Below are 12,309 nucleotides of genomic sequence, written 5' to 3' on the forward strand. Positions count from 1 at the left end.
AGTCTGTTGAAGAACTTGAGTCCACTCAGATGAGAACACATAATATATGCATGCACGCAAGGCCTGATTCAGTAGCGCGTTTGGTTATGCTGCTAGTTACGATGGCATCTGCCTAGCAGATGTGGTGTAGTATATCTGGATTTGTTCGAACGCAGCGACGCCTCCGCGGCGGGCCTTGCGAAATTCAAGTTAAAGTCAGAACAAACTGAAACCATTTTATTAGGTCTACACAGTGATCATACAGAATGAGCATTGAATACTGCTCACACAAATACATCAAATGAGCTTGGGCGTCGGCGTCAGTAAAACGTTAATCCCGATACCAGGACATGGACAAAACGACGGACTGAGAAGTTTGATGACACGATTACTTACTTATATCATCGATCAGCACTTTCTATGTTTGGGTACTCCTGACTACAATAACACGCGGGACTTGACACGCCATTGTGGTTATGTGTCTGTTATTATCCCTCTGTTAATATAGACATATCAGGTCAGTCAAACCGTACGTGTTCGCTGTCAAAACCCTCGGCTTGGGAAAACAAAGGTTACGTACATCTTCCTGGCCTTGACCTTTGTGCTCTTGCCCATGTGCTGTCCCACTTTGACTGCATGAGGGAATTTTCCATGAGAATCGTTGGATATATTTAAATTCCAGCGTATGGGCTTGTATGGTAGTTTGATAGCTGCAAAAGTAGAGGAGGGAAAAATTCAAAATTATCAAAATGCTTATTTCTACTTATTGAAAGGTTTTAACATCTGCAAATATTTGTTTTCATTTTCGCGATGAAAAGCTTCAAACGTCGTCAAGTTAAATGAAATCAAAATTTCACGCCGCCCAACGCAAGTTCTGATCGGTTTCAGATGCTTTTGACGTTATAGCGTGACATTTTGTTGTTGATGATGATGATTATTTTGTTTTTGGTTATTTGGTTTTGTTTCTTAATGCCAGATCAGTTGTGCGGAGTGCGTCAAAATTGAAGTAAATTACAATTGTCTTCAAGTTTTATTTCAGTATTGAGTGGTGACTGAAGCTTCGCCGGTCCGCCCAAATTTTTATTTAATTCCTCATTTGTCAACTGAAGTATAACTGTTTCTCTCTCTGTCTCTCTCTGTCTGTCTGTCTGTCTGTCTGTCTGTCTGTCTCTCTCTCTCTCTCTCTCTCTCTCTCTCTCTCTCTCTCTCTCTATATATATATATATATATATATATATATATATATATATACACGTGTGTGTGTGTGTGTGTGTGTGTGTGTGAACATGTACCAAAACAACTGAAACACAATAAGCCGAGAAAACATTCTAGGATTATTTGTCGATATGATCGTATACTAAATAGAGAACCTATTTTTATTACCGTCTTGTACATAAAAGACAATTAAAAAAAACCCAACAACTATAGAACTAGAGAGAAGAAACATGGACAGAAAAAAACCTGTGACATTTATCCTGTGGATGACCTACTGATTTGAAATACATTACGTGTCTTGTGTGATATTTTCTGTGTTCTTAGTCCAGTCTGACCAGGTGAGAACAACTGGGTGTCAGTTTTGTATTTTTGTTATTTTTACTTTATTTATTTTATTTTATTTTATTTTATTGCTATCTTTTTTCTCTTTTTTTAATTTTATATTTTATTTTATTTTATTTTATTTTATTTTTTATTATTATTATTTTCTCAAGGCCTGACTAAGCGCGTTTGGTTACGCTGCTGGTCAGGCATATGCTTGGCAGATGTGGTGTAGCGTATATGGATTTGACCGAACGCAGTGACGACTACTTGAGCTACTGATACTGATACTGATACTGTGCATTTGTTCATAAACCACTTCCATTAGTTTTACTATTGTTTTTCTGTTTTAAATGAATATTCATTTCAAACCGAAGTTAAACCAAACACAGTTTTCTCATTTTCCCGCCGGCTTTTCCCACCAAGTTTCCAAAAATCCACAGCAAGTTCATCTTTTACCACCCAACAGACTCACTGTCAAAATCCCAACCAACGTGTTGGGTTCGTGCGCCAGTTAGGCAGCTGGCTTCCTTTCTTCAAGGTTTTTTTTTTTTTTCTAATTAACTTTAGCTAAGAATTGTGTTATATTAGCAGATGCAGCACAGTGTATAGTGTGGCTCGGTCCGTACTTTTTGACACCTCGATACTGATACTGCTGAGGCCGATATTTGTTTATATCTGTATTAAATTTCTTTTTATCACAACAGATTTCTCTGTGTGAAATTCGGGCTGCTCTCCTCAGTGAGAGTGCGTCGCTACACTACAGCGCCACCCATTTTTTTGTATTTTTTCCTGCGTGCAGTTTTATTTGTTTTTCCTATCTAAGTGGATTTTGCTACAGAATTTTGCCAGGAACAACCCTTTTGTTGCCGTGGGTTCTTTTACGTGCACTAAGTGCATGCTGCACACCGGACCTCGGTTTATCGTCTCATCCGAATGACTAGCGTCCAGACCACCACACAAGGTCTAGTGGAGGGGGAGAAAATATCGGCGGCTGAGCCGTGATTCGAACCAGCGCGCTCAGATTCTCTCGCTTCCTAGGCGGACGCGTTACCTCTAGGCCATCACTCCACATATATGGTTTGTTTGTCACGTTTGGGAGCGGTAATTGACGGTTGTGACACGAAACGAACGGTGACGCCACCCGTGGGTACCACACAGCACCATCAGGGTAGAGAAATGTGATCGGGTAGTCGTGGTAACACAAACGGTATACACCAGGGTCACACACCTCTAACGGGTCACACACCTCTAAAAGGCTGTGCCGGTATAAGGTCGTGGCAGTGCATGACATATTGGCGTTTGTAGTCCGGATGTAGAACAACAGCCGGTCATTGCAGTGGGGACTCGGGGAGACACACACACACACACACACACACACACACACACACACACAGAAAGTGAAGTCAGATGCTAAACTGGGTTATAAAGCATTCTTTCTGAAGTTTTAACACGTACAATTAAGCCGGGGACCATAGATAAATCTCCAAAGCAAACTCACATCCTTATGGAACACGTTTCGTATGCACAATTGTTCTGTTCAGGTTTCAATGTAGCATAAGAACATTAAGATCTTAAATCTGCAACACTATGTTCTATTTCGAATTTTAAAAGAATCATATTGTTTACATGGTATTGGTATTGCCCGTAACAGAAAACTATCACAGTCACTTAAAATCACTTTTGACAAACATTTACATATCAGAAGACACCTTTTCCATAACTAGTTAAATGTGAGTTCTGCATAAAAGAAATTTCTTTTGACTCTTATCCTGTCTTGTAAAGTTTTCATGAAATACTAAGTAATGCGGTGTAGAATAGAACAGAATAGAATAGAGTATGTCTTTATTACCAAGGTTGAACAGAAGCCGCATATTACACGTGCAATGATGGACATGAAGGTGACCAGTATAAGCAGTTTTAGTTTCAGTTTCAGTAGCTCAAGGAGGCGTCACTGCGTTCAGACAAATCCATATGCGCTACACCACATCTGCCAAGCAGATGCCTGGCCAGCAGCGTAACCCAACAGACATAGACACACAGACACACACAGACACACACACACACATACACATACACACACACACACACCAAACACCCCCACCCCCACCTCTCCCACCACCCCCACAGACATTCACAGACAGACAGACAAACACACACATGCATACACACACACACACACACACACACACACACACACACAAACACGCGCGCGCGCGCATACATCCATTCGTATATAATGGGACATTTGTTTTATTATCTAATATATACGTTTGAATAGAATAAAACATTTTATTGTCATAAAACCTTAAGGTTCAAAAGACACAATAGAATATACAAACGTGTTATGAAAAGGAACATTCGTGAAGAAATTTCGCCAGCCTTGGCTGTAAATAATTCTACGGAATGGTACCGAAAAAGTAAACGTGTGTGTGTGTGTGTGTGTGTGTGTGTGTGTGTGTGTGTGTGTGTGTGTGTGTGTGTGTGTGTGTGTGTTTGTCTGTCTGTCTATCTGTGAATGTCTGTGGGGGTGGTGGGAGAGGTGGGGGTGGGGGTGTTTGGTCTCTGTGTGTGTGTGTGTGTGTGTGTGTGTGTGTGTGTGTGTGTGTGTGTGTGTGTGTGTGTGTGTGTGTGTGTGTGTGTGTGTGTGTGTGTGTGTGTGCGGCAATGAGACGGATGAAGAAAGGAAAACAGACAATGTAGGAAAAACTGGGCCCAGAATCGACTGTCGTTTGATTGAAACTCCAGTCTTTGATTTGATATTCTATTTTTGTCTGAACATTTATATCTTTTCATCTTATCACTATCATCATCATTATTCAACAACAAAAGGAACAACAACAACAACAAGACGCAATTGGAAATGCTGGAAGTCATTTAAAATCCCAGATGTAGCATTGCATTTACATGCATTAAAAGTGCAAAGTCAAAAGTCAATACCAAGAAAACACACAGACATTGTCATTATAATACGTATACCTAGTACAGCAAAGAAAGAACAACAAATGAAGAAAGTATGTGGAAGCACCAAAACTAACAGGAAATAGGAAGAGGGATAGAGAATTAGTGCTTCACGACCTGCATGCAAATGTAAATAAATATGAAATAAATAAATGAATAAATAAGCATATGAATAAGTAAATAGAGAAATAAAAGGGAGGAAGGTGGAGATCTGGCCGACTCAACCTGGTCACCCTGCCTCCATCCATGTATGTGTGTGTGTGTGTGTGTGTGTGTGTGTGTGTGTGTCTGTGTGTGTGTGTGTGTGTGTGTGTGTGTGTGTGTGTCTGTGTCTGTGTGTCTGTGTCTGTATGCTGTATGCAGTCATGTCGATCATGTCGCAAAACTGTTTACCAAATCAGTGGCACAACCGGTGTCTGTATCTCTGTGTAAGTGCGTGGGTCTGTCTGTGTCTGTGTGTTAATGTGTCTGGGGGATGTCAGCAAATGTGCAAAATAGTGTGTGTGTTCGTTCTTTAATTTAGCGTCTTTTCACTATCAGTGATATTAGACGATAAAAAAATAAATTTAAAAAAAAACTGGGGCGGGGGAAGGGGGGGGGGGGCGAGGAGGGGGACGTGGGACGGGAGAGGGATGAATAAAACAGAAAAGGTAGAACACTACCAAAATTGCACAACTAACATGCAATTACAATTAACAATAACAATTCAATGATGATAACAATAATCATTAACACAATTCTGAAGTACATTAAAGGAATGTAGAAATAGGACTATGAACTAATGCCTGTGAAAGTTCGACAATAAGAACCTCATCAGAAATAACTTTCCAAAAATCATCTGCAGAATAGTTATTCTCTTTGAAATACTTGGGCAAGAAGGTACGTAACTGCTGACAGTGAAACAAACAATGATGCAAGCTGAACTGCTTACCATAGATGCATGTAACATTTTTACTATACTTTGTCTTCAGCGCATCAAGTTTTCTACTGAAGACAGTAGAGGTTATTAATCTTGTATAGCAAGTTGGTGTGTGTGTGTGTGTGTGTGTGTCTGTGTGTCTGTGTGTGTCTGTGTCCTGTATGTCACGTCAGTCATGTCGAAAAACTGTTTACCAAGTGGCGCAAAAGGTGTCAGTATCTCTCTGTGTCTGTGTCTGGGGGATGTCTGCAAATGTGCCAAATAGCGAAGTTACCAGAGTCGGCAGTTCGAGTAAAATCCATGCACTTCCTTTATACGAAACCTGTCTCGCCGCACGCATGCCCAAAGCTTTCCAGCGTCAGCGAGTCAAGGCTAATGTACGATAGCTTATCAATAGAAGCCCTAGATTCAGGACCTTGACCAGACATTTAAACAGAAATATGAAAAGAAAAGAAAAGAAAGAAAAAAACGACATCGGAATGTTTACCGAGCAAGAATAACCTGCAGGTGAAAGGGAACTCTCCTCCACGTGCGATGATGCAATATTAAGCCTATCTTTCGCACTTATGCCTGTTAGTTCTGTGTATTTCTAGGTAACAGTCCTTGTGACCGCAGGAAAGTAACAGCCAAATGCATGGATGGTACGGCTGTACATGTGAACAAGTAAAATTATCAATGTCAGCTAAACAAAAATATCCCTTTTACTGTGAGTCGGAATACAAAAGAGACTGTTTTGGAGTTAGGCATTTGTATAGAGTATATATTGAAAAAGCGCAGCATTAAAGATAAAACAGAACAAACATGCAGACAAACAAACGAACGGATGAACAAACGCCCACACACCACTATAAGACAGAACTGCATTGTCTTGCCAATGTACCTTTTCAGTTCTTCCTATTTAGCGTGTGCCCTATCCAACCCTATGTACCTTTTCAGTTCTTCCTATTTAGTGTGTGCCCTATCCAACCCTATGTACCTTTTCAGTTCTTCCTATTTAGTGTGTGCCCTATATCCAACCCTATGTGCCTTTTCAATTCTTCCTATTTAGTGTGTGCCCTATATCCAACCTTATGTGCCTTTTCAATTCTTCCAATTTAGTATGTACCCTATCCAATCCTATGTACCTTTTCAGTTCTTCCTATTTAGTGTGTGCCCTATCCATCCCTATGTACCTTCTCAGTTCTTCCAATTTAGTATGTACCCTATCCAACCCTATGTACCTTTTCAGTTCTTCCTATTTAGTGTGTGCCCTATCCAACCCTATGTACCTTCTCAATTCTTCCAATTTAGCGTGTGCCCTATCCATCTCTATGTACCTTCTCAATTCTTCCAATTTAGCGTGTGCCCTAGCCATCTCTATGTACCTTTTCAGTTCTTCCTATTTAGTGTGTGCCCTATCCAACCCTATGTGCCATTTCAATTCTTCCAATTTAGCGTGTGCCCAATATCCAACCCTATGTACCTTCTCAATTCTTCCAATTTAGTGTGTGCCCTATCCATCTCTATGTACCTTTTCAGTTCTTCCAATTTAACGTGTGCCCTATCCAACCCTATGTACCTTCTCAATTCTTCCAATTTAGTGTGTGCCCTATCCATCTCTATGTACCTTTTCAGTTCTTCCAATTTAACGTGTGCCCTATCCAACCCTATGTGCCATTTCAGTTCTTCCAGTTTAGTGTGTGCTCTATCCAACCCTGTGTACCAGTTTTCAGTTCTTCCAATTTCTATCCAACCCAATGTACCTTCTCAAATCTTCCAATTTTTCTTTCGACCGGCACTTATGTCTTCTCCCGCAGGTCGATGTTGCTGATCTTGTCTGGCCAACGGATTTGGAGGACTCTTCTCAGATAGCTGAAGCTGACTGAACGTCTGCACTTAAGTTAATTTAAGGGTAGTCTCTGTAATCCTCCATGTCTCCGCACCATACGGCACTGAGCTGGGCACTGACTTCACCTTGGAATTGGAAAGTCCGATTTCTTCTTCTTCTTCTTCTTCTGTGTTCGTGAGCTGCAACTCCCACGTTCACCTGTATGTACACTAGTGGGCTTTTACGTGTATGACCGTTTTTACCCCGCCATGTAGGCAGCCATACTCTGTTTTCGGGGTGTGTGCATGCTGGGTATGTCCTTGTTTCCATAGCCCACCAAATGCTGACATGGATTACAGGATCTTTGACGTGCGTATTTGATCTTCTGCTTGCGTTTACAGTACACACGAATGGAATTCAAGCACTAGCAGGTCTGCACATAAAAAATTATGTTGACCTGAGAGATCGGAAAAAATCTTCACCCTTTACCCACCAGGCGCCGTTACCGAGATTCGAACCCGGGACCCTCAGATTGAAAGTCCAACGCTTTAACCACTCGGCTATTGCGCCCGTCGTCCGATTTCAATTTCAGTGCTTTGACAGAATTATGGAGCTACATGTGTTCTAATCACAGTGCTTTGGCCTTGCCAGTCCTTGCTTTGACATGTGCATCTCTGTCGCCCTGCTCAGTTGTCGGTGGTGCATCCAAGATTCGTCAATGCTGCAAAACACCCAGGACATGTTTATCGCGATATATAACACAACAGTGCAGTCACGCCACTAACTCCGTGTAGGATAGACCCACACTCCGAGCACAGCACATCCCTACATAGCAGGATTGTTCGTTGTCTTCCTCACAGCAGATGCGTTTTTGTTTAGTCTTGAATGTCTTTCAGGACGGAAGAAGGGAATGTGGCGTGATGGCCTAGAGGTAACGCGTCCGCATAGGAAGCGAGAGAATCTGAGCGCGCTGGTTCGAATCACGGCTCAACCGCCGATATTTTCTCCCCCTCCACTACACATTAAGTGGAGGTCTGGACGCTAGTCATTCGGATGAGACGATAAACCGAGGTCCCGTGTGCAGCATGCACTTAGCGCACGTAAAAGAACCCACGGCAACAAAAAAGTTGTTCCTGGCAAAGTTCTGTAAAAAAATCCAATTCGATAGGAAAAACCAATAAAACTGCACGCAGGAAAAAAAAAAGAAAAAAAGGTGGCGCTGTAGCGTAGCGACGCGCTCTCTCTGGGGAGAGCAGCCCGAATTTCACACAGAGAAATCTGTTGTGATAAAAAGAAATACCACCAACCAAAAGGATATATATATTTTATTTTTTTCTGCTTTGTCACTGATAAACCACCACGCATGCAGTTGACTCCTCTCCTCCTATCACCCCTCCTCCTCCTCCTCCTCCTCCTCCTCCTTCTTCTTCTTCTTCTTCTTCTCAAGTTCTCGTAAAACATTTACATTCTCGGTCGGTTTTGTTTGCTTCAATAAACTGGAAATTAACGGACCGACAAAGAGAGGGGGCGAGTGAGGATGGAGGGGGGATACAGAGGGGCAAATTCATCAGAGGAACAAAGCGATTTCTCAAGGTCAGCCGGATTACCATTCTATTTGGATCATGTGTTAAAAAAACAAATCTACTGAGCTACAACTATAGCTATCCAAGCAAAACGATTTTTTTTGATGAAGTTGTCATTCATAGAATAGAATAGAATATGTCTTTATTACCAAGTGTAGCGGGGTCACAAGGAATATTGGGAAAGATAGTACATAACAAGGTACGAACATAAATCGAAAATCATGACCAAACACAGATAAAGTAGAAATTAGGATACATACAAGTGCATATCAATATAAAAACTTGTGCATACTCACACATGCATGTACTGCACACACACACACACACTCTCTCTCTCTCTCTCTCTCTCTCTCTCTCTCTCACAGAAGTTTGAACAGAAGCCGCATGTAACATGTGGATGGGGTTGACTAGATCTTCACCCGGGTATATGGTTGTTAAATCTGGACTGGATACAATAACGTACATATCTCATGTGTTGAACAAACACTGGTTGTTAAATCTGGACTGGATACAATAACGTACATATCTCATGTGTTGAACAAACACTGACAAAAATGTATTGAAACTGGTATCTTAAAATAAACATAATTTAAAAAAAAAAAAAAAGTTGAAGTAACTCGCGTATTCTTTGGACGCTTTCAAGATTTTTGGAAACCTGTACACGTACTGAGGACGTGCAAATACACACATAACACACACTCATGCACCCCATCCTTGTCACACACACACACACACACACACACACACACAGATGCACCAATCAACGTGTCCTTCGGCCGGCTGACGGAGACAGAAGATAAAAAGGACTGCGGGATGTTCCTATGGTGGTCCAATTCACTATCCTGAAACGAACTTCAAACAAACGATCACAAGTCCAAAGTCTGTGGAAATTTCCTCTTTGCTGATTGACGGAGAGAAAATCACGAACATCTATCAGTAAGAAATCTTTTCGAAGACAAAATAGAATGAAATAAAATAAAAAGTTCACACCAACACGACCCTCCCCCATCATCTCTCCTCTCCAGCACACACACTGACACACACACACACACACACACCGTAACGCGTACTTAACAAAAGCACATCTGACACTGGCTGAGGAACGATATTGTTAAATGAGTAAATATAAGAATGGACGGTTAAAGTATATAAACTGGTAAAAAAAAAAACTGATCGGTTCATTAAAAATATGCAACACCAAAATCTGAATTTAACAATTTTGTTACAATCTGTTCATTAAATCACCAGGTACTCTCTACCACCGTGACCAACCCAACACACACACACACACACACACACACACACACACACACACACACACACACACACACACATCCGATGAATAGAGAAAATAAGGGAAGAAAGAATGAGTGGAAAGAAAGAAAAAAAAAAAGAAAGGAAAGTCACTTCAGGATGTGGGCATGGGAACCTCGGATGGGAAGGGAGTTAACTAACCATTCACAATGGCACACTCTCGGACAGAATATTTTTTAGTCGGCGCAAAAGAGCGCAAATAATTTTTTCACATGTTACTTTCAAAATCAGATTCTTCACGCACCATTTCTGATAATCTCTCTATATAATGATAGTATTAATGATCTTTTTTAAATAGCAAAACAAGCTGAAGCAAGGTCTAGGCTCATTACAAACTCATTACGCAAGTTAATCGAATAAACACATACAACAAAAAAGAGACATGTATGAAGGAATGAGAAAACTAGTTCTATTCTACAAAAACACAGTTTCCAAGACCAACAAATATATACCCTCTTATACTCCGTCAGACATGCACAAATACCATGCTAGTTTTATAACTGATAACTTAATTTTGTTTTTTATTCATGCACAGTAACTGGCTTTTTAAAACAAACTGATTTTGCAATTGTAAATAATCTAATATGCAGAAAGTAAAATTTAATCGAAAGATTAATATGTATATGTGATCATCATTACCAAAACAACGCCAGTTCTGCATTAATCTTAGTTACAGTTCTTATACCGTCAGTTATTGGCACTTTTCTCGTATAATTTGCTCTCTGAGCACGACGTTGAGGATTATCACCTTAAAAAAGGAAAAAGAAATAAAAGATTAAGAAATTACAGTGTAAAAAATAATGTTGTATGACATCTTTCTTACTGTAAACCAAATGAATGAAAATTATCACAACTTCATGTGTTCCCCATTTTGTTCAGAACTGTTTGGTGGGATTTTTTTTTTTTTTTTAAAGAAAAGAAAAAAGTTGTATATCTTTATTTGAAACAATCTCAGTATTGATTATTTAATGTGTTCAATTCGCTTATCAGTCCATTCGCAGTTAACAGCGAAAACGTATACTTGTATTCGCACTGAGTAAACAGAAGAGCTAACACCAGTCAAATATCAATATTAGCTCCAGGAGAATATTGAAGTACTGACATTTTCGAACCAGTTTTCACATGTATAGATTGACATATTTCATATTGCCTTTTTTAACATTCTGGGTGTAAGCGTAAATATGATACAAACCTTTTCAACAGGTAATTTTTCATTGACTGTACATGCACATCTATATTCCTAGTAGCTTTCAGTCTTTTTTTTTTTTTTTTTTTTGGTTGATAATTTCTGTAGTTTTTGTGTGTGTGTGTGTTTGTTTGTTTTTGGTGTTTTTTTCGTCGATGATACCTATATGATGTAAGTATTTGCTAGTTTAACCTCACTTTCTTTGTTGTTTGTTTGTTTGTTGATGTAATGCCAATTTACTTTACTTTATACCTAAACTGAGATATAAATCCTTCTATACTTTCCTTTTTCGAAGCTGTAAAAGTTCTTCTCTGTTTCTCTCATTGTTGTTCGCTCAAGATGAAGCCGTTTTGCTCTCACTCAGATATCGTGGTTATTGCCCTTAAAAACCATTCACATCATCGAGCGAGCGATGATAATACACACACTCTTGCGATATTGATAGCACTTCCAAACGTAATATTCATCATCATTATTATTTGACAATTCAGTTCACAATCTAGGCCTAAAACTTGCGTTCCATTTTCATTGATATCAGTATACGTATATAATAGTTATGGTTGGCAGAAACTAAAAAGTCGGTATTACTCATCTACTCTCAGTGGTGAGCGTTGTTTCCCTTAACTGTTTCGCTCCATTATCATATTGCTCTCTCTCTCTCTCTCTCTCTCTCTCTCTCTCTCTCATGTACACACACACACACACACACACACACACACACACATACACACACACACACACACACACACACACACACATATATATATATATATATATATATAGATATAGATATATATATAGATAGATATATAGATAGATATATATATAAACAGAATACTTGAATACTTTATTATCTCAACACGAAAAATTTATTTGTGTTGTAAAACACAGAACAATACACGAAAATCACAGTCATTCAGCATTTATTCATAAAAAGACATAAAATGCTTAGATATCAACCTCCGTCTACGGCAATATGTGCGTACAACCAATAATCACACCATCACAGCCATACACGTACAAC

This window comes from Babylonia areolata, chromosome 11 (genome assembly GCF_041734735.1).
Source record: "Babylonia areolata isolate BAREFJ2019XMU chromosome 11, ASM4173473v1, whole genome shotgun sequence".
In the NCBI taxonomy this organism is placed as follows: Eukaryota; Metazoa; Mollusca; class Gastropoda; order Neogastropoda; family Buccinidae; genus Babylonia; species Babylonia areolata.